The following is a 26,169-nucleotide window of genomic DNA, read 5'->3' as shown; positions in this document are numbered from 1 at the left end:
ATGTTTAAGCTAAAGCCTGTCACTTTGATAAGTTAGTGTGGTATGCTATACAATCTGAAACAATCTATTACCCTCATAATAACATCATGGTGTAGGCTTTACATTCTGTAATAGACTGTTACCCTTATAATAACATCATGTTGTATGATATACAGTCTGTAATAGACTGTTACTCTTATAATACCATCGTGTTGTAGGCTATACAATATGAAACAATCTACCAACCTATACAATCTGTAATAGATTACCAACATGGTGTAGGCTTTACATTCTGTAATAGACTGTGACTGTTACCATTATAATAACATCATGGTGTAGGCTTTACATTCTGTAATAGACTGTTACCCTTATAATACCATCATGTTGTATAATATACAATCTGTGATAGACTGTTACTCTAATAATAACATCATGGTGTAGGCTTTACATTCTGTAATAGACTGTTACCCTTATAATACCATCATGTTGTATAATATACAATCTGTGACAGACTGTTACTCTAATAATACCATCATGGTGTAGGCTTTACATTCTGTAATAGACTGTGACTGTTACCCATATAATTACATCATGGTGTAGGCTTTACATTCTGTAATATACTGTAACCCTTATAATACCATCATGTTGTATGATATACAATCAGTAATAGACTGTTACCCTTATAATACCATCATGTTGTAGGCTTCACATTCTGTAATAGACTGTTACCCTTATAATACCATCATGGTGTAGGCTTCACATTCTGTAATAGACTGTGACTGTTACCCATATAATTACATCATGGTGTAGGCTTTACATTCTGTAATAGACTGTAACCCTTATAATACCATCATGTTGTATGATATACAATCTGTAATAGACTGTTACCCTTATACTAACATCGTGTTGTAGGCTATACAATCTGTAATATACTGTAACCTTTATAATAACATCGTGGCGTAGGCTATACAATCTGGAACAGTCTGTAACCTTGATAATAACATCGTGGTGTATGCTATGCAATCTATAATAGACTGTTATCCTGAAAATAACATTGTGTTGTAAGCGATACAATCGGAAACAGTCTGTTACCCTGATAAGTGTATGCTATGCAATCTGTAATAGACTGTTATAGAGCATCGTGGTGTATAAAACATCTTGTCGTAGGCTATACAATCTGTAATTGACTGTAACCCTTATTATAACATCGTGTTGTAAGCTATACAATCTGGAACAGTCTGTAACCTTGATAATAACATCGTGGTGTATGCTATGCAATCTGTAATAGACTGTTACCCTTATACTAACATCGTGTTGTAGGCTGACCAATCTGTAATATACTGTAACCTTTATAATAACATCGTGGTGTAGGCTATACAATCTGGAACAGTCTGTAACCTTGATAATAGCATCGTGGTGTATGCTATGCAATCTATAATACACTGTTATCCTGAAAATAACATTGTGTTGTAAGCGATACAAGCGGAAACAGTCTGTTACCCTGATAATAACATCGTGTTGTACGCTATGCAATCTGTAATAGACTGTTACCATTGTAAAAACATCTTGTTGTAGGCTATACAATCTGTAATTGACTGTAACCCTTATAATAGCATCGTGGTGTAGGCTATACAATCTTGAACAGTCTGTAACCTTGATAATAACATCGTGGTGTATGCTATGCAATCTATAATCGACTGTTATCCTGAAAATAACTTTGTGTTGTAAGCGATACAATCGGAAACAGACTGTTTCCGATTGTATCGCTTATAACACAATGTTATTTTCAGGATATCAGTCTATTATAGATTGCATAACATACACCACGATGTTATTATGCATACAACACGATGGTATTATAAGGGTTACAGTCTATTACAGAATGTGAAGCCTACACCATGATGGTATTATAAGGGTAACAGCCTGTTTTCGATTGAATTGCTTACAACACAATGTTATTTTCAGGATAACATTGTGTTGTAAGCGATACAATCGGAAACAGTATGTTACCCTGATAATAACATCATGTTGTATGCTATGCAATCTGTAATAGACTGTTACCATTGTAAAAACATCGTGTTGTAAACGATACAATCTGTAATAGACTGTTACCCTGAAAATAACATTGTGTTGTAAGCAATTCAATCGAAAACAGTCTGTTACCCTTATAATACCATCATGGTGTAGGCTTTACATTCTGAAATAGACTGTTACCCTTATAATAACATCGTGTTGTAGGCAATACAATCTGTAATAGACTGTTACCCTTATACTATCATCATGTTGTCTGCTATACACTCCTGAACAGTCTGTTACCCTGATAATAACATAATGTTGTATGATATACAATATGTAATAGATTGTTACCCATATAATACCATCATGGTGAAGGCTTTACATTCTGTAATATACTGTTACCCTTATAATAACATCATATTGTAGGCTATACAATCCTGAACAGTCTGTTACCCTGATAATAGCATTGTGTTGTAAGCGATGCAATCTTTAATAGACTGTAACCCTTATAAAAACATCCTGTTGTAGGCTATACAATCTGGAACAGTCTATTACCCTTATAATACCGTCATGTTGTAGGCTTCACATTCTGTATTAGACTATTACCTTTTTAATAACATCGGGTTAAAGGCAATACAATCTGGAACAATCTACAACCCTGAATAAAACATCGTTTTGTAGTCTATACAATCTCGAACAGTCTGTTACCCTGTTAATACCATCATGTTGTAGGCTTTACATTCTGTAATAGACTGTTACATTTATAATAACATCAGGTTACAATCAATAAAATCTGGAACAATCTACCACCCTGATAAAAAAACATCGTGTTGTACATGTAGTCTATACAATCTGAAACAGTCTGTTACCCTGATAATACCATCATGTTGTAGGCTTTACATACTGGAACAGTCCAGATCTGTTACCCTGATAATAACATCGTGTTGTAGGCGATACAATCTGTAATAGACTGTTACCCTTAAACTATCATCGTGTTGTAGGCGATACAATATGAAACAATCTACCACCCTTATAAAAACATCGTGTTGTAGTTTATACAATCTGGAACAGTCTGTTAACCTTATAATACCATCATGGTGTAGGCTTTACATTTGTAATAGACTGTTACCCTTAAACTATCATCGTGTTGTAGGTTACACAATCTGGAACAGTCTGTTACCCTTATAATAACATCGTGTTGTAGGCTATACAATCTGGAACAGTCTGTTACCCTGAAAATAACATTGTGTTGTAAGCGATACAATCTGTAATGGACTGTTACCCTTATAATAACATCGTTTTGTAGTCTATACAATCTGGAACAGTCTGTTACCCTGATAATACCATCATGTTGTAGGCTTTACATTCTGTAATAGACTGTTACCCTTATAATAACATCGGGTTATAGGCAATACAATCTGTAAAAATCTACCACCCTGATAAAAATATCGTTTTGTAGTCTATACAATCTGGAACAGTATGTTACCCTGATAATACCATCATGTTGTTGGCTTTACATTCTGTAATAGACTGTTACCCTTAAAATAACATCGGGTTATAGACAATACAATCTGAAACAATCTACCACCCTGATAAAAACATCGTTTTGTAGTCTATACAATCTGGAACAGTCTGTTACCCTTATAATACCATCGTGTTGTATGCTATACATTCAGTAATAGACTGTTACCTTTGTAATAGAACTGTGTTGCATGCTTAACAATCTGTAATAGACTGTTACCCTTATAATAATATCGTGTTGTAGGCTATACAATCTGGAACAGTCTGTAACCCTGATAATAACATCGTGGTGTACGCTATGCAATCTATAATAGACTGTTATCCTGAAAATAACATTGTGTTGTAAGCGATGCAATCGGAAACAGTCTGTTACCCTGATAATAACATCGTGTTGTAGGCTATACAATCTGAAATAGACTGTTACCCTTATAATAACATCGTGTTTTAGGCTATACAATCTGTAATAGGCTGTTACCCTTATAATAACATCGTGTTGTAGGCTATACAATCGGTAATAGACTGTTGCCCTTATAATAACATCGTGTTGTAGGCTATACAATCGGTAATAGACTGTTACCCTTATAATAACATCGTGCTGTATGCTATACAATCAGTAATAGACTGTTACCCTTATAATAACATCGTGCTGTATGCTATACAATCAGTAATAGACTGTTACCCTTATAATAACATCGTGCTGTATGCTATACAATCAGTAATAGACTGTTACCCTTATAATAACATCGTGTTATAGGCTATACAATCTGTAATAGACTGTTACCCTTATAATAACATCGAGTTGTAGGCTATACAATCTGTAATAGACTGTTACCCTAATAAAAACATCGTTTTGTAGTCTATACAATCTGGAACAGTCTGTTACCCTTATAATACCATCGTGTTGTATGCTATACATTCAGTAATAGACTGTTACCTTTGTAATAGAACTGTGTTGCATGCTTAACAATCTGTAATAGACTGTTACCCTTATAATAAAATCGTGTTGTAGGCTATACAATCTGAAATAGACTGTTACCCTTATAATAACATCGTGTTGTAGGCTATACAATCTGTAATAGACTGTTACCCTAATAAAAACATCGTTTTGTAGTCTATACAATCTGGAACAATCTACCACCCTAATAATGACATCGTGTTGTAGGCTTTACATTCTGGAACAGTCTGTCAACCTGGTAATAACATCGTGTTGTATGGTATACGATCTGTAATAGACTGTTACCATTGTAATAACACGTGTAAGGCCTTCGGATCTAGAAATGTCTGTCACCTGAATAGGTTTTAGGCGTTAAATCTAGATACCATGTGAGCTTGATAATATCGCGCTTCAGGCAATGGGATTTCAAATAGCTTACCAATTGGTTGATACCAAGTTTAGGGCCGACGTCTGTCACGGTAATGATATTAAGGAATACATAATCTTGAATAATATGTCAACTGGAAAAGTACGTGTGTTATATATCAGAAACTGGGATGTCTGCCACATCGATAGATATTTTTGGCAACAGCATATGCAATAAATAGGCTGTCACTTTGATAACATCGTTTTTATACTATAGGACCTGCCCTTGTAATTTGGTGGTGTAAAATGCATAATTTAAGATTCCTTAACATTTACAATGTAATGTGTGAAAACCTTAAATATACTTTTGACTTGAATGTAATTTTCATGATTTTTGTGGAACATGGATGCAATAAAGTGGAAAGAAGAATCGGAATTGAATCCCAAAGGTCATCAAACGGGTTAATTGAACTACAAATAGCAAGTAGGACTTGTTAGGGAAAAACCGCGGCATCAATCGAAACTTCATTTTTATGATTTCAATAGATACGTGTAACTATAGAATGTTTTAAAAGATGAGGTACATATTGTCTACGTTAAACTTGTACGCCTCAGATTACACAGGACATCGGGTGCCATTTTATCGCAGTACAATTTTGCCAGGTATTTCATGCGAGAGCAATAATTTATTCAATGAGAAGAAATACAATGGTATTTCTTTTTTTTAAATATCAAATCTCATTTGAAGTTTGAATTGAACAGAACTATCAAAATAGCTTATTTCGATGTTCTGTTTTGAAATTCGTGATGTAAGTGATGTTGAAGTCACACATATGGATATAATTTATACAGGTGTAAAATACATCAAGCTTCAATAAAGTCAACGCACAGAAGCCAAATAAAATATTCTTCGATAAAAAGAATAGACATGTGATTTGTATATTGTAATATTCTACTGAGTTCCCTTGCCATCTGGGTGTATTTACTAAGACAATGACAGTTAATTCCATTTTGCACCCTGCTCAGACATGGCAGCAATTCTAGAGGAGTTTTCATGATATCTTCCCTCCCACGACACAATTCATTTTTCACTGCTAACAAATCAGAACGATTCCCTGACAGTGGTAGACACAACTCCACCCTCACTGATACCGGCCGTGATGATCATTTGTCATACCGATGTGATGTTCATACAGACAGCGGGTCAGCGATGACCTTCGTCACCTCGTGGGTGTTATCACCCATATTGATGTCTTAATCAGAACTAACGAGAAGTGTCGCCGGTTTGGAACACCGCTCTGAGCGTTATGGCAGTAGTATGGACTCTGGTTACTGAAGTAGTTTATACATTTTCCAGTCTTTGAACATTGCAACGCAAATTTAGAGGATAACTATTATGCTCTCTACATAACTTGAATTTGTATGACGTATTTTCTGGAATGATGTAGTATTCACAGCTTGTACAACACAGGTAAGTTTTCTCATTGTATACTCTGTTGTAATAACGATATCGGTTCAGACGTGAATGCAGAAACGATATCTTATCTTTAATGTATATCAATGACAACAGTAGAAGGTAAAAAAATATCTTGTAAATTATGATACGACTTATTAAGCAAGTAAAGCGTATTGTCATTCCCTGTTTTAAAATCAATTCAGTATTGCAATTAAAGGTTTTAAACAACGTTTTCTATTTAACTGTGAAGTGAACAGCATTAAATATAATTTGATAGAATAGATGACCAGAGAACTATTTTATGTACAAATCCATATCCTTGCAGTAAACGAACAGTTAAGGTTAAATCTAAAAAGGTGCTAACATACTTCATATTTATACTGATTATTGTACGTCACAAGTTGACACTCCATTTCGACTAGCAGTCTAAGGAATATAGCACAGTCACCTAGCCGGTATTCTGGTATGGATTACCTTAAAAGTCCTAGTTTTAAGATTGATTATCTGTTGTAACTAAAAGTTATAAATTTGTATCGAACTAAAGGACCCTATAGGCACATTGTCTCATTTGTGGTATTTCTGCATAGTTTTAGGATAATTTCAGAGAATCTTTCGATATTAAGTACGGCTTGATGAGTCTTTGATGAACGAAACGGTCATGTGGAGCAGAAAATGGGTATAGTGTTTGGCTCCCTCACTTTGAAATTTTAGTGATTATTTGCTTGGCTGGTCATTATTTTGGGTCTGATTAGCATTGTAGAAAAAGCGTAATGAAACATTTTCCTAACATGTGTATAAAATACAGAAAAGAACCGCTATTTCTTTCAAATGTGCGCTTAAATTGACGGAAAACAACTTTTAATTAAGGACAGTAAAACATTGAAATATAAAATGTGGAGAAGGTGCAGTTTACTCACATACTTGTCACTCTTAACGACCATTGTCGATTATCAATAGTTATGTTGCAATCAAAAGGACCAAACACAGAAATCCCAATTTAAATATATTTGAAACAGAGAAACTGTTCCATGGCAAAATTGACTTAGATGATTATTCCATGTTTGAAATCCACTATTTTCTGGTAAGCAAGTTATCGATGGATTCTCAATTAATCAGGATATTTTACAATTTAATGAAAAATCATTTGTGAGTTTAGGACTTAGCTTTATTCAGAACTCCAAAACCTTACTTCAACTGTTCTTACACACTACTTTGCCAATGCAATGACATCATTTTACAGGACAAAAAAACAAATCCTAGATAAATGTGCCTAGACTTTTGTGCATGGATCGGGTGTTGCTGTTCCGTATGTTATCGATTTAAGGATGTCGTAACACGCTCAAATAGCTGTTTTGTTCTTAACAAAAAATCAAAATGATTATATAATTGTTTCTGTGTTTCCTGAAGCACTCAAACCGGTAGTAAACATGTTCGGTTTGGCACAGGAAGCGCTGAAAGTCAACTATCAGAGGTGTAATGGTATTGATTTTTATTCTTTATCGGTGGAATAACGTTGTAATTACAGCGTCGTAGCACAACTCTCGTGTAACGTTTGTTGTCCTGGTCACTTCAAGGATAAACCGATTTCATCAACCGAGTGTTAATGTTTTACGGCACGGCCGTTAGTGAGGGTGGAGCCAGGTTGTACTGTAAATGTATCGGAATATCGGTACTGTACTCTTTCAAGCATTGCGTGATGTGTTAAATTACTAAATCAGACCTACATGTAAAGCTATACAGTTATGTTTCCTTTCTTGATTTCTTTTTGGCTGACACGATGTTTGATATCTTGAAGTTTTCCGCTTAGGCGTATGATGACATGACATTAATGTGAGAATGCGAAAGGTTCATTAGACTATATAAGTATTTAAATTTGCACCACTTGAGTCCATTGAAGAAATCAAGTGCAGCATATTCTACAAAGACATTGAAATAAAACATATTAGAAAGGATATTGTTAATCATGTATAATAGCATAGTTAGCTGATATCCACGAAAAGATATACATATATATATATGTATATATGTTTTACAAATAAGCCCTTTGGATTACTTCAAACTTAACTTCAATGATTAATAAATATTGCATCCAGAGATAATTTATGCAAAGTATTTTACAATTTTTGTCCTTTTTATGTGTAAAAATTAATTTGTTCAACGCTATAAAAAACTGGATTTATATGAAGTTTCTATTAAAATAAGAAGCATATGCGAAATCACAATTTTTGTCATTTTTCAATACCCATCATTGCAGCCAAGAGAGTCAATAGATCTATATACCATATATATATTGTGGATGAATACATTTGTTTCAGCAACTTACTGACTATATGCTTTATATGTCTCTGCTGTATGTATAGTTTTAGCAATAGAGAAAATGTAGTGTTTCCTCAATTAGAAATTGAATCAGTTCAGCACATAAAACTGTATATATTTTATTTAATCGTGCAGATTTGTAAAACAGCAAATTTTCTTCTATGAATAAAAAATAGCTGTGAGATAGTAATCAAAAATGAAAATGTTACAGTATGGATTCAATTTTTTTCTTCAGTCTATTTTTTTCAAGCAAAATATCAATAAAAAAATTCTTATGAAAATACTTGTATGTCTTTTTATCCTATCATTTTGCTTCACTGTGATAAACTCCCTTTTTGTTGACAACCAGCACGTTGTATATTCTCAATGGTCATGGTGGTCTAACATACTTTTGCTGCATGTATAGCTGCACCACTAACTGTTGGATTGGCAACCCGAATCGTTCTGTTAGTTCATTTCAAACACAATAATACGGCGCCTGTGTACCGATCTAACTTGAAACTATAGTTTTGACGTCTTTTCTTGCAGATCAGTTGGGGATAAAACGTCTAATCTTGTCAAATCTTTTTTAACGATAACAATCTTTTTGATAATCACAAAATCGTTAATCATATTATCCTTTTAAGTGATTGTATCTCTAAAGATGACATCATATATAATGATGACGATACATTCAGTGTATATATTATCTTTAAAGATCACATTAATGCTAATGATTGCATTAGCTTTAATGGTTATATCAGCTCGATTCTTACATTAACGTTACGCTGAGTATCATTAACAGAATTTTTTTATTGAGAAAGACTGGGAATTACAAATCCCGTGAGAGAAATATTCTGTTATACTTGCTTATCAACGAACAACTTTGTTTTATTGAGGGTGAATATCATGTTTTATTATAATGTCCATTACATGACTATTTGAAGAAGACACGTGCATGAGAAAAATATATAAAGTTGGAAATGTTGTATATTAAGCTCTTAAAGCAAGGCTTGAATATATTGTATTCATGACTACGCAGATCTAAAAGCATATTGAAAGTCCAAATGTTAAAATCCTGATAGAAATTGTTCATTAAAGTGCAACAATAATATGAAGAATAAAGTTATAAAATTCGTAAAAATGTACAATGTACTGTACAACTTGTATTATGCACTTGCTGATTTGGAAAATTCTTAATTAAACATCTTAAACACAACGAAAACAGATAAATTTCATGATTTTTTCTAGTGAGTATCGTGATTATAATAATGCACTAAATGCAAATAAAATCGAACACATTATGCCTGTGCGATTCGCGTTTAATGAACAATTATCAAATAATTATTTCTGAGTTTTATTGATATGTTCTCTAATTAAAGACAGATAAAAATAGTGCAATCCAATATTAAGGATGTGAATCTACCTGGGAGACATAGGCGTATGTCCCTTTGACTCCGACTGTGAGGAGGAGGTGTTTTATAAGGAAGTGTGGATCATAGTGTAACACACAATAAGATAACACGTTCGAGAAAACGTGTCCATTCGTTCTGAAAAGTTCGAAAGTAATGCTAATCAAATGTATGCATTGAAAGTCTTAAGTTTTAATGTACTTTGAAGTATATTGATTCAAAAGGAGAATGTATGACTTCATACAAATATGTTACACTTTTTTCATTGATATTTTGCGTAATTAAGTTTAAACCAGATTTATTTGACGTCAATGATAAAATCATTTCAAAATATGTTATTGTTCTAATTGTTCTATCGGTCTCTCTTGCAAGTACATTCTATTATTTCCTATTCTTACATAACATTCTGAGAATAATGAGTACAGGTGTAAAAAAGTTCTTACTATGTTAGAGCAAGGGTTGTGTTTTCAATTCATAACTGTCATGCATATTGAATCAGTGCATTACATATACTCTTCCTATGCAGGTTTATTTTCTTACACGTTAAATGTTGTATTTGTGTTAGAGTAATCGCCCTAACAAACATTTTATCATAATCATGCATAAATATGTGTCGTCTAAACCAGTCGTAAGGTTTTCACACAAATGTACATAAGTATGTGTCGTCTAACTAAGCATGTCATTATATATTTAAGTCCAAATTACCTTACACATATCATTCTGAGTTATATTTTGTAGTTTTTCTAATTTGGAACTCTTTTGTAAAAAAAATGGATGTCATAGTACGGTAGCACACATCTTTAATCATCCAGATGTTTGACGTGTTTTTATAGCGCTACCCTACCTCATATATCACTAAAATGCCCTTTAAAAAGCACATATTACCAACATCGATAACGCGAAACCGATAAAAGTTTTGCATATAATTTATACACAACAATTAGTAAACCAGGAACGTTAAACACACTTGTACTCTCATTATGTACAGTTTCATCTTTCCTGGGGAAGCCATTACGAATAACACATTAAAATAGTCTTTAAATAATGAATGCATGGTGCAATTAAAACAACTTAGGTGTTTACCTGAGCGTTTCTAATGTGTTAAGCTTGGTATCGTAATGTTATTTTCGTTGACATGAATTACCTTTACATAGTATCAGTCGCGGATAGCATCCCAGGGGACATTTCAAACACGACAAATACGTAGATCGAAACCGATGTCCCCATTGCAATATAAAGAAACCAGACACATCCGACTGGCAATGCATATACGACAAGCAAAATGCATCGTTCCGTGAGGTTGTGCTTTAACGGTTAACGTTCGCTCTGGTATTTTGGTTATGGTGTTTCCAACTATGAACTAATTAGGACTGTATGCGAACATTTGTTGTCTTTGAGACAGTTATCAGGTGAACGTGTGATAGTGGATATCTGTATCAAACTATAAGATACTATGCAGACGTGAACCAGGTAAGTGGAATTTGTTTTAACTTACATAATCTTACATCATGTTTATTCTATTTGTGATAAAAAGTTTATCTCGTTCCTTCATGGTGGATCTTGACTGGTTCAATTGCTAGGAACTGCATGGTTCAGTGGTGTATAGCAGTGTATGAAGTACTGATGTTTAAGCTTTAAATTCGAATATGGTTTGAAATAGGATAATCATTCACATGTATAATTTTTACATCTTTTGATTGTTCCATATCTGTCAGCTGTTTTCTTTATTTTGCGCTTATTGTATTTTTCCAATATCCATTCAGACAAACCTATGGTAAACTAGCATTGGTCTATTGTGATTCGGGTTTGACGATTTAGATAATGTAATATGCAATGTTTTATTATCGAAAACAAAGTTTTGTTTGGGTTTCGGAGTCATTTGTTTGTCTCCAGATTGTTTAGTTAAATTTTCCAGATTTCTAGCATAAAGTCATTCGACACATGTAGGTCATTAATGTATTAGATCACAAAGAACAACGTTAGTATGGTAGACGAGATGAAGTTTACAAGTTCACACGCGATGAAATTAAGCCTTTGCTATCACAGTGCTCTGAAATTAGCGATCCACAAGACAACTGGGACACCATATTGAAAAAGTCCGTAATCTGAACTACCAGGCGACAGTACCCGCAAACAAAAACCTGATAAAGGTTAATCATGAGAAGACACAATTTGCAAGCTTCATTTAAAGGTGTATTATCTTTCCTGAATTCATCAAATTGTTAAATGCATCTTCGGAAATTCGTATCGACCATTAGTGAAATGTTCGTTTCGCAGGAATCCGGGAGACATTTGTCTGAATTCAAGATTCCTCAGTTGAATTTTTAAGCCTTTTACACTTGTTTCAGAAAATGGGAGGACAATAACCATCTCCTATTGAACTTGATCTGAACATATCTGATTTTTCTCATTTTGCTGATGTAACAAGTTTGTTTTGGACACAAACTTTGCAGTTGCATCATATCATCTTAACAAGCATGTTTCGGCCTTGATCCCGGATGATTTCGGACGTTACAAATGCTGCTTGAATTACTCTTATATTATAACTGACTTGTAGGGACTCGAGGTCATTTCAACAAGTATTATGACGTAGATAGTAGTATTACGGTATTTACGTTGCGGCGATGATATGTTCCTTGTTAATATGAGTACTTCATCTATCTCTGGTAAACGTACATCCATTTCATTGGAAAATGAATGTCTTAGATGACAATCAAAAAGGAGAATGAAGATATGAAAATAATCCGCAATACTTGTCATGATATGACTGATATCATATATCTGGATTTGAGATAATCAACCATGGCATGTTGACTTCATCAGATTCTTTCTGTGTGACTTCGATCATTGGTGACCAACATATTTTGGATGACTTAATGGCAGTAGAAACTGTTGTTAAATGTGGTGATTAAAATGCTTATTTCTCAGGAGCTCATATCTTAGGCTTCAGTTTCCACAAATTCCACAAACACTGCAACTCCCGGATTCTTCACAAACGCAACATTTTCAAACTGCATTTTCAATTGCAGTCGCTAAATTCACCTTTCGTCTCCAGGCAAAAACACCACATCAATAACAGTACGAATTCCTCGTGGTAACCCATCCGTGCTACTGGATTAAAAAACCCAATTGATCATTGTAACTCGCAACAATTTATGTAGTCATGCTGTTTGAAAGGTGAATATCCTCACGATGGAATATATTGATTAAATTGTTGAAATTAAATTGATGATGTTTTGGTTTTTTCCAAGAACTATATTTTTTTCCCGGGAACGGTCGCGCGTCTCGTGACGTCACAAGTACAAGCCCCGTTGACAGAAAAAACGAAATTTGACTTTGAAATGCGATAGCAGGTTGAAAATATAAGAACAAATTAAATCAAAAACGGAAATATGAGTATTAATCTGTCTTCTTTGGTAAGTTAGTGTCTTAAAATTCTCACAGGATTTTAGGCAAATTGAATAACAATAACTTTCCAAAGAAGGCAATTTAATGCTTCAAGAACCGGTTCTTCTAGTTCTTGGTCAGGTTCTTGTTTTGGTTCTGGGTTTTGTTCTGGGTCTGGTTCTGGTTCTATGAGCTTTTCCTGGCCATAGTTAACAAACCGTTAAAGGTGTCCATAGACGAGGTGAAGTGCAATGTCATTAGATCGTTGTAAACTTGACCCCAAGGTCAAAGGTCAAATATGTGCATTTTTTCAGAAACATCTTATCCGGGCTGTAACTTATAAAACGTGAACGATATCTTGATAAAACTTGAAGTTTAACTACATCACCTACATAATGTTATGCAGTGGATGATCTCTATAGCATTTACCTAATGGTCAGAGGTAAACAAAGGTCTGATTAATTCAAACATATAATGTTGTATGCCAAGGTGATGCTAACGGTTCCTCAATGTTTCAAGTTTTTCTTGAACTTAGTATGCAAGTAGATGGTGGCATTGCAAACTCTATCCGAACATCATTTGCGACTACTGGGCCAGTTTTGAGGACTTCTGTAATGGTCCCCATTACAATTAGAACTTGTTCATTTATGATTTATATAATTTAGCAGTAGGCAGTTTCTCTTATAATAAGGTCAAATAAGTGCTTAGTTCAAGACATCATGAACAAAATATATCTGTATTAACAACTGTCGTTAGGTCACTGTGATCTTGACCTCGAGATCAAAGCTCTGAAAAATGCAAAGTTTTCAGGAATATCTTGTTGAGGCCGTTATTTTTAAACCATTAAAAGGGAGACATACGTTTTTTTTTCATAAAACATATATATTTAGTTCATATATATGTTGCGTTACTGTGGTGTACGGTTCCAAGATGGACGTTATTTGAAACAATCGTTGACTTTCGCCCTTAAAGAAGGCAAGGAGGCCAAGATATTGGGACTTAGAGTGTCATTTGTTCTATATCTTTTTATATTATTTTTATCCCCTTTAGAAGTCATTTTGTTATATACTTTAGGTAAATCCACGAGGAAAAACAATCTGGCAATCATAGAATTGCTCTAAAGAGTTCAATTGATTATACATGAAGTAACAGGCTAAATTGCATGTGCTAATTCGTTTTAGACAAAATCAAATTGCTATGTTGGTGCGTATACGGCTTCGTATGGTGATTTAGTTGGTAAATGATATTAAAATGTTTTTTATACGGTAGTCAATAAGTAAATGAGTACAAATGAATGTAAAGAAAGATTCTTTTTAGATACCGAAATTAAGTCTCACTTTTCAACATGAGATAAGGACACATTATGTGTATTCTGTAAATAGCTTTATTCTTTGTTAAAAAAGTTAGGAATTTGTGCACTTGATAACGTAGCCAAAACTGATATCACCCACAGCAAGGCTAAGACAATAACAAATATTAGGGAACATAAATCAAGTCTGTCCGTTCGTCCATGACATTTTTTTTAAGTAAAAAAAAATTCCCGATTTGAAGAAACATCTTCAGGATGAAAAGTATCGATATCTTTAAGTCTTCAGTTAAATCATATTACCGAACCACAGTCAAGGCATTATACGACATGTGTAAAATTTGGTTATGGGGAGAATTGATCCGTAACAGTTTCAATTGATGTGTATTCTGATTTCCCTTAAAGCATTATGTATCTTCATTGAATAGTGGTCATTAACAACAGTCACCGTGAAGTAATTAACTAGTGAAAACAGTATCGGATTGAACAAAGTTTGACTCACAATGTACATATCTAACACATAATGTGTAAACTGAACTATCTTTCGTATACATAAGACCTTGAACTAGGAAACACTAGGTATATACAGATGCTCAGGAAGAAGTTGTAATCTAAATCAAACGTCTGACACTGTATACTCAAGAAATGAAATCAATGATATGTGGATTTTGAGGATTTCAAACTTGGTCAATTTGGAATTTCCCTTTCTCAAAATTATGTCTTCTATCAACACTTTTGACTTTGTAACCCTTTACAATACCAAACTTTATACCAAACTGCAGGAACGCCTTTGTTTTCTTAATATGAGAGTTTATTTTCAAAGAAAAACGAACGGCGATTTAAATACAAGGTTCTGAATTTTTTGGGAACACATTTTATGATGGCGCAACAAGGGCCAAGTTGAAATTAGAAGGATGATATTATGAGAATGATTGAGTTCCAGATTGACAAATCTTTGTTGAGTTTGTGCTCCGTTTTTTGTCCGATTTTTTGTTGCTTTCAAATGAAGCTACATTTTTCGATGAGCTTATCAGGCCTGGGTAAAACAAGTAGCCAGTTTCACATTTAGATATATCGACGATGTGTGGTCATTGAATAACAAAAGAACCCAATTATTAACCATATCCATCGTATATACTCATCTGAGCTTGAATTTTACTACAGTGACACTTAATGACACTACCGACTCTTCTTCTTCAGCCGCTTTACTCTACCTTTACTTACAACATGACTAACAGTGCCGGCTTACGATAAGCGTGGCGATTTAAATTTTCCAGTCGTGGACTTTCCCTTTCTTGATAGTAACATCCTGCTAGCCCTATCTACGGGTTTTTCCTAGCGCTGTTGATTCATTATTCATGCGCTTGCACATAATAGCACGACTTCCGTGATAGATGTCGACTGCTGACGTACAAAACGAACGTCACAGGGTTGCTGATACAAACTAAGATTAAGTGTTATGGACGCCATCATGATCGCATTGAGAAAAATGTTATTTCGTTTGTTTTTATTATAATCACAAGCGTACAGTAAGGTTTTGTGTCACTACCCGAGGCATCGATACATTATTTGGATTTTACCAAGAATAAATTGAAGGGTGTTGCCAACTAAGCAGAAGACGCTTACCGTTTCGGAACACATGTGCTTAATATCTTTGTACTTTTACAATGGTCTCCGTGTAAATCTCTCCTTTGATAAATGTTTCGAAGTATTGTGTTATTATATGTTACTATCTGCTTCGTGTTTTGAGCCAGATATCATTTGGTGAACAGCCATGCTATATTTCCAGCATGTTAATCCTGGTTGATGAAGATAATGGACTAATTTTGTGTTCACAATCATGACGTCATTAGGAAACATTCAATTTTCATGTGCAATATGATATGTTTTGATTTTTCTCATGAGTGTGCTTTTGGTGTCGTTATTACTTACACGGTTTTCACGATTAGGGTTATGGCGTGACTTGGACTTGCCCTAGATTTATGTGATGGTGTCATCGATGACGTAGAGGACATTTAAACCTCCAGAATAGCTTGATTATTCATTTGACACTTTTTTAACGGTCTCCACGTTAATTTTTACATGGTTCATATTCTGCCCTTATTTTTGTTAGTTTAAGTTTGATTGATAATGGTATCATCAAAGATTTGGAAAAAAAATAATATTAAGCATTCTGTATTAAAGTCACGGATTAAAAAAAAATCAAAAACACAAAACAAACTGTTGCCTCGAAAAATCTATGCACGAAGAGTCTCAAATAGGTTAACTTAGATTACATAAGATAACCACATTTGTCCATTTTCATTAGAGTCAGATGGAATGGGATGTACTTCACAACATATGGTTTCTAAATACCAATTTTGATATAATGTAATAAACTGGAATCTGAAACTTAAATCTGAAACAATAACACATGCTTGCGCACTCAGAGCTTCTAGGAAGGTTGTTCTCCCCATAACGCCAAAATAAGCCACGCCCCTCATCTAGAGCCATATTCAGAAGCATCTGGCCATAGAAAGCTTAAAGTTCACTTGGGTGTTTTAAAATTGTACAGACAGACACGTCACTATGACATTGGCTCTGAGCGGGGGTTTTGTTTCTTGTGTATTGATATCACAGGTTTCACACGACTATTGTAAGTTTATTTACCATCGAATTGCATTGCAACTATATAACCCTACCAAATTCAGTTGGCATTCATATAGGCTATGAATGCCATGGATCGACTGTTGACTTCATCATTAATAACGCCTGGCAGGTTATACGCTAGTGTATTAACAATAGTAACGCGTGATTTAACAGCATAACACCATTTTATTTTATTTTGTATAGAGTATGCATGTTTTACTTAATATTACCGCTCCTGATGTCAATTTGTAAATGTTATGGGAGACTGGAAAGTTGCCGTTATCACAATCAGTTAGATGACTTCATAAAAGTGGTCACCTGACCAAATGACGTTACGGTATGACACCACGTTGCACGTGCTGCATTTGATGTACATTACAATCGGGGAAGCAGAGCAATTATAAACAGGTTGATTAATTGGTGAAACATAGATTATAAATCGTTAATGAACACACTAATTCAGACAATTCTTAAATAGAACGACATATAATAACGATTCAAGTTTTAACGGCTTTAAGGGGAAAAAACCAAACACAAATACCACGTATACTGTGTAATGTCGCTTATATACTCGGTTATATCGATGCACAATTATTCTATAAAGTCCTGTTCGGCTTTGTTAAGTTTGTCACCAATAGCAATGTGTGTCATAGGACTACAACAACAATTGCTAAAACAGTCATTGCTTAAATGTATATTGTCAAGGTTTCATGTGGAAAGGAACGTTCCGTACGAAATGACAGCTTACTTTAGTGCAAAAATATGTAAAGCGTCATCATTAACTCTTCCCCGTTATAGAAAAAGTTCCACGAAATTGTTAACTTTGTTCTTAAAAGTTTAAATAAAATCGCAAAATAATATCAATGTTATGTTGACGTAAAGGAGAAAATACTTGCATGGATTTACGTTGTGAAAGTTAGCCCTTGGTCAATAAACCCATACCAACAACATTTATCAAATCCGAACACAATCATTATCTTCTCCGCGTAAGCTACCTTGATGATGTATCCATTGTTGATATAACTAGTGGCCCCAGGACTGAGTAGCCTCACCATCCAAGCTTAATGGTGTACTCTTATTGAGCTTCCTGGTAGTGTGTTTTCTTAGTTTGATTTCAGAGTTATCGTGATGATGTGTGTGGTTATTAGCATTTCATGTTCAGGTGTTCAATCTCCTAAGATGTGACATACAGGTGATAAGTATACTCCATGTGTTTTACTTAATGGTATCAATTGTAAATTTCTCGAAATGAAGATTTTGGTTTTTAAAAAACGAAACAGAAAAACTCAAGTATGTATCATTATTAGCTAAAGGATCCAGATACAACCATCTTTGAGAAAATCGAATTAAATTTCCTATATATTTGTGGCTGTAATAACCGCCAGATGTAAAAGCAATTATAATGTCGTGCTGTACTTTTGAAAGCTATTTGTTAATGTATCAAACTCCTAATAGTGATAGAGCTAGTATTAAGTATTAAGATTTCGCCGACACTTGTATAGTTGAATATACCTGTAGAAGTATGCATTACACATCAACTTCATTTAATGGAAAAAGACAATAATCTTTCTCGGCAGATTCTCGTTGTGATATTGTATGTTGCACCGCAGTTGTTGCATTAATCACAATAACATAAATAAATGAATACAATATAAATTGTTTCATATGTAATACACTATTTGTAAAGTTCCTTGCAGGGATAGAAGACATATTTTCAATACTTCGTGGTGCAGCCTCATTCAAGTCCATCTAAATAAGTTATCCTCTTAATTAAATCTGTATATGGAACGTTTCTATTGAGTGTGGGTAGATGTGTTCTGCATACAATATTCTATTTATTGGTAAGGTGATGTAGCAGATAGCTCGATCACCATTCACCAAGACGGCCGTGGTTCGACTCTCTGACCGGACATGACAAAGTATTGGATCACTTCCCGACCCCTAGGGTTTTCTCTGAAACTTTGGTTTCCTTCCACATTATGACACTATGTACGCTTTTACCCAGGCAAGAGTGATTAGTGTAAGTAGGAACAACTAACTTCATAATATTGTCGCTAAATAAGTAAAGTTTATTTTTATGTCGGCATACTATTGGTCCATATTTCAACCGGCTATTTGATAGTGTCATAGCACTTCGATACTACAGCTCAGACACTGTCAGATGTAGACAAGGCCGTATACCATCCCATAGCTAGTAGACGGAGCTGAGCAAAAAGGCTATATTGTCTTGCTCTAGGACACAATCATATTATGCCGTCTGCGCGGTGTCTGAATCTGCATCTCGGAGTAAATAGGCCGGTTTAATGACTGCTCCACTTCGTATATACCAACCCCTATAGTTTGTTAATAACCTAATTATATGCTATAAGCATTTCATGAAATTATCCAATTATGCTTTCTTGCAGATCTTAATTAATAATCAATCATTGGAAATATCCAAAGCTTTCCGAAGTACTGAAGAACCAGCAATGAAACCGAACTCGAAGGATATGCGTATGAATATCACAAAGTTCGGTTTGAGTACAAAGTAGAGTTATTAGTCACTCGAGTACCTTGCGGCAGACACGCTGTCAGTAAGACGGACTAAAAGTTGCCATTGTTATTGAGTGACAAGACAATATTTCCTTCTGTCGTTACACACCTTGTTGTCACGCAAACAACTTCATTGATACCTGATACAGCTCATAATCAACGAAGATTCAATGTCTGTCAATAGCAATAAGACGGTTTTAATTTTGGTTTTCCTATACTTCATTACTTTGTCGTAATTACATGTAAGACCTAAGAGTAAGTTTATGTGGCACCGGCCTCTGTATAGTACTGTATTGTAAAATGTACCCTAATTATTGACTTAACTAAGATCACAATACATCAGATATCCTTTTGACCGGATTTTATATGTAAACACTTTGTGTGTCATAGTTTATCGTTTCAAGGTTTCGGGAATCAAATTAATCTTCAATGTGGAAATTACCATGGGAGCCTTTTTTACACACTTAACAAAGTATAAAATTAACAGGTGTGGGTACCAGTTAAAGAATGTCTACATATCATTATGTATTTACGTGCCGTTTCATCTCATACCTATTTAACACACGTATGAATTCGATCATTGTTTACGCTTGAAGCTGACTGTATTCGTCTGTATACTTTCCGTGGCCATCTGATATGTCAAATAACCAAATGGTTATGTTAATGCTTGTGATTTTTAATCAATTGTGAAGACACATGCCATTCGGGTTCACAACAAATTAAGGCGATATGTACATGTTGATGTTATATTTAATTTATTTGTATTGCACAAACAGTAGAATTGATATGCTGAACATTTCTTGTTTGTATTATGTGGAAAGAATTGTTATTATGATTATGATATTGTCATTGTTTTATTTTGGGTACCGACTGTTCAACGCTTGATGAGTAAAACGCAAACGTAGACATTAACATTAACATTGCTAGCAATATTGATTTAAATAGTAAAAGTATTTAATGAAAATCATGTATAAACTGGCCTTTATGTTTAAATGTGATGCACTGTACAAGTACTTGAAAAATTAGCTAAAGATAAAACATCTATGAAGTCAATGTTAAGTTCTTTAAATCAGACCAGTGTAGGTTTGCATTTGCGGAGAATCCAGGCTTGGATTAATTTGTTGATTGTATGGAACCCTGGCTACAATTGGTAGATGCTATAACAGCCTCTTTATTTGACTTGTCGTCAGAAACTGAGAAAACCGTGGCTGATAGACGACGTCGCGTGATAGCGTTTGAAATGTGTGATCCTCCGACAGAGCCTTGGACAACAGCTGATTGTAACTCAGGATGAGTTAAACAGGAGCGCGTCACCCAGTGCTTCCTTTTATGATATTGTCACGGTCCTGTTATATGAAGAAAATGAGGAATCGTTTGTGTGGTTAGACATAAACATGATATGTCTCAAACCTTTGATCAAGCTCTCATTTGTGTCAATGCAATGGTTCAAAATCGATGTCTGCCAACTTAATATTTGTTAAAGTTTCATTCCCGTTAGTGACGGTTTGATGAAAGAATAATCCTGCTGTAGCACATTGAATGTTGAATGATCATAAGAGGCTATAGATGTACCCCTATTCTCTCCAACATAATCGTAGTTGGTTCCTCCTTGTCTTCTGTTGAAGTGCATATTAAAGAAACCAATAAAAGACCTGCTGTGTCGAACTTTATGTGAGTCTACTGGTGGGTATTAAAGCTCCCAAGGTTTGCTGTTACCTTGATGGTCACATTAATCTCTTTTTTATAGCAGTGGCATGGTACATAATATACAGATTTTAAATCAAAATAAACCAGTGCTCCTGTAAATAGGTAAATTCATAACTAGGGGGTTCTACACACGAGCTCCTCTGTTTAAGCAGTAGTTTAGACTATTTGGATTGCCAGTTGTTTAGCCCCTGGCATCACAGATGAATCCTAGAAGGAGGAAACAGCTTCATGATGCTGTGTGGTTCGTTTTCACTTATACCGAACTTTAAAGGTGCAATCACATAGGTGTCTGCACCTCTGGTAAAGGCAACTAATGTGTGGTCCCTATAGAATCGGGTCTTTCTTCCATGTCTTCTACGAAACGGGCATGGGAGAGACCAATATTGCTTTGCGAGTCCAAGCGCAAAACTTGGAATTGTTTTCGTTTCCTATCTTTCCTGTCTATTTTCTTTCTTTCCTGTATGCATTCTCTTTCCGGTGGTGTCTCACAAGGCACCCGCCTTCATGTGGTCCTAGGGGGTTGCGATGACGTTAATCCCAAAACAAACTAATCCTTCAAAGCGTAGTGTCTGAAAGGGCTATTGTATACTCCGGTATACAGGCCTTCATTGTGAGAAGCCATCAAAGCAATGGAATTATAATTTTGTTATTCTATTTCTGTTGCGTTAAAGAAGTACGTGTTCATATATCCCTCTTGGGAAGGCAGAGGGATCATCCTTCTACAGGACAGCCACGTAAGTATCAGACTCGAACAATAACGATAACACATTTGATGTAATGACAGAGCAACACTGTGTATTACTAACTAGCAAGTATGATTTTCGACAACATATTTAATTCTAAATGATAGCATACTATATAGCGCTGATATTCTGCAGAGGATTGTTATTAAAGCGCCGTAGTATACAAAAGATATAGGCCATCCAGTGTCGATTCTATTGTTCTCCTTATAGAGGGATTACATGGATTATTAACGAAAACAGGTTTAACGGGAATATATAAAACCCTGCAGATTAATTGTCTTTTTCGTAGAGAGACAAACGTAGATATGTCAAATTAAACCCCATGGTTCCATTGGTTTCATGCAAGAGACATTAATTGAGTTATTGACAATAAAGACACAAGTCCTCGGTCCCTCTGATAAACAAATGCTGGTATTGGTCACGATACAATGTGTTATATACCTGCGCCCTTCTTGACCTTTTAATAAAAAAAAAGTGCCGGGAATATATACGGCAAAGAATAACACCGAACATTATTTGAATAAAAGAACAATACTGCTACATACTATATGACGTCATATAATCATGGAAGACAATGTTTTGAAGCTTTCGACTAAACGAAACTGTTACGTTATTCAAAGCCGACAGGGTATTTTGTCCAAGTCAAAGCCTTTGCTGATGATACACAATTTGTTTTACATAGAAAGCAAACCTTAACACAGCTGGGACTACCACATAACATTCTGTAATTCTACCTAACAGGCGTTGGAAAACACCAACATGCTAAAGACAGAATGTATCGTTTTTCATCCCTATATCGGAAAAATCAGCATATTAAGATAAAGGCATAGACTGTCTCATGATGCATTAAATTCTATTGCGCATTTGGAGTTATCAACTGTCTGATGCATCCTACATTAATGATAGTAACTAACATTTCGTAAAGGTTATAACATATTTCCAAATGCCATGTGATCTATTTAAGATTCAACAAGCCCCCCCCCCCCCTTCCCCCTGAAAGATGATATGGCAACCCTAAATTTCAATCACGTGATAAGTCATAGTCAAAGACCCCAACTAAAAGACAGGAAATTATATAATTAATTTGAATATAATTTACTTGTACGTTAGCTATTCAAATGGTAAAAAGCAACGTAAACGTTGTCAATTATAGGGCATTAAGGCTAATATCTTCATAAAAAAAGTTCACCAGACTTATGAAATGCCATGATCGAAAGTCAATTTACATTTGTATATGTATATATTGGTAATAAGAAACTAAATTTCTCTAGCGTCTATGCTGAGAGGCATACTAAACTCACAAACCTTAAAACAAGATAGATTTTGCCATGCAAAACTACTACAATCATAGTAAATTCAATGGTTATAAATTTAAGCAGATTATAGACAAAAAAGGCTCAGATACCTAGATTAATGGGTGTGCCATTTCGAAAGATGTGATGTCACAAATGCACTAGACATGTTATAAAATTTGAACTGAACTACATGCAAATTAATAGAAATTAATCTCCGCATGAACCAGGTTTGTATATAAACTTTCATACTTTTCCATTTTGTAACATTCAGGTGGATCACCAAAGACATTCACATGAAATATTTATTTGCTGATGTACAAGTTCAATATATTCAAACTACAGATACATGTATGAAATTCGATTTGTTAATTTTGGTATTTGAATATGACTTATGAGGGGATTGAAATTAAGGGTGACTTTAACATCTTTAAGAGGGCTTATTGAACCTTAAGTGTACCTCTATTTTTATAGAACTGGGAATGCATCTATAGTTTTGCAATTTGTTGCATTCGCTTTGGCGGATCCCCTAGTTGCTGATTCGCAAAATAGAGAGCACACAACACGAGTTGTCATGTTTTACAAGAGTTCCACAAAGAGTTTGTTTTACTTTGAGTATTCTTTCCTCCATACAGAAGGCGAAACAACCCAAAGGTGCCTTTTCTGGCTTCGAATAGCTTTCATTGTTTATACTTTGTTGCCAATAAATCTGCCGTTCATTTTGATGCCGTGATTGGTTAACATTGGGTAGGGTTTGTCATGTTAATGCTACCAGTTCGTGATGCCGTGATTGTATAACATTGGGTAGGGTTTGTCATATTAATGCTACCAGTTCGTGATGCCGTGATTATATAACATTGGGTAGGGTTTGTATAACATTGCGTAGGGTTTGTATAACATTGGGTAGGGTTTGTCATATTAATGCTACCAGTTCGTGATGCCGTGATTGTATAACATTGGGTAGGGGTTGTATAACACTGGGTAGGGGTGTATAACACTGGGTAGGGTTTGTTTAACATTGGGTAGGGTTTGTATAACATTGGGTAGGGGTTGTTTAACATCTGGTAGGGTTTGTATAACATTGGGTAGGGTTGTATAACATTTGGTAGGGTTTGTATAACATTGGGTAGGGTTTGTATAACATTGGGTAGGGTTTGTATAACATTCGGTAGGGGTTGTATAACATCAGGTAGGGTTTGTATAACATTGGGTAGGGGTTGTATAACATTGGGTAGGGGTTGTATAACATCGGGTATGGTTTGTATAACATTGAGTAAAGGTTGTATAACATTGGGTAGGGTTTGTATAACATTGGGTAGGGGTTGTATAACATCGGGTATGGTTTGTATAACATTGAGTAAAGGTTGTATAACATTGGGTAGGGTTTGTATAACATTGGGTAGGGATTGTATAACATTGGGTAGGGTTTATATAACATTGGGTAGGGGTTGTATAACATTGGGTAGGGCTTGTAAAACATTGGGTGGGGTTTTATAACATTGGGTAGGGTTTGGATAACATTGGGTAGGGTTTGTATAACACTGGGTAGGGGTTGTATAACATTGGGTAGGGGTTGTATAACATTGGGTAGGGTTTGTAAAACATTGGGTGGGGTTTTATAACATTGGGTAGGGTTTGGATAACATTGGGTAGGGTTTGTATAACACTGGGTAGGGGTTGTATAACATTGGGTAGGGGTTGTATAACATTGGGTAGGGGTTGTCCTATTAATGCTCCCAGTTCCACCCATGCAGGTACATGCTTTTTTTTTATTTAATCTTAATTCCAACATTCAAAGTTGGAATAACTACGATCCTGTCCAACCGATGGCAACATGTGTTTTTTGTAAGAAATAATTATTTTGAAAGTTCTTAAATATATACTTAGCTTAACTTGTGGTTTCAGCGTACTCCTTCCTTACTTGTATCGCTCTCATGTACGTACTGTCTGTCTTCAGTAAAAATGTGTAAAAATAATTTCGTTATATATGAGCTTGTCATCCTTTATTGGTCGCCATGATACTTACTATCAGGGACAAGAATCACTGTTTGAGTAGCATTCCATTTTTGTTACAGTTTGCCATCAGCTAACAGAAAACGAAAACCGATGTCAGTGCAAAGGCAGATATTGAACTTGTTCTTTATCTTTTAACAATAATGCATTTAAACTGATGTCTTTAAAAAAATGGCTTTACGTATTTGTAGCATGTCAATCTGTTTTAAAACCCCAACTGAAAGCTTGGAAATGACTTAATATCTAACTCAGTAATGTACGTTTTCCCTTTTCTAGCTGTGGAGAGGCGTATCAACCTCAAACCAAGGTACATGTATCTGAGGTTAGGGGAGGAAGAAAATCAAAGTAGAGTGCCTAATGTTATGTCGGTACACATATCTAAAATCAAGGACTTTGATATAAGTTATGTAACTTGAAAGCATTTATTTTCATTTCAATTGTTTTATGTTTAGCACATTTGTATAAGTTTTGTTTAATGTAAACTATCACAGACCGTTGTGAGATTGCATAACATCTACAGTTCGTTTATTTATTTTGGTCTAGGTCTTAAACATTGCTAGAAATGTTCATGATTTGTGTGGT

This window comes from Mizuhopecten yessoensis, unplaced genomic scaffold, assembly GCF_002113885.1.
Source record: "Mizuhopecten yessoensis strain PY_sf001 unplaced genomic scaffold, ASM211388v2 scaffold11039, whole genome shotgun sequence".
NCBI classification, from domain to species: Eukaryota; Metazoa; Mollusca; class Bivalvia; order Pectinida; family Pectinidae; genus Mizuhopecten; species Mizuhopecten yessoensis.
This window is presented reverse-complemented; position numbering follows the sequence as displayed.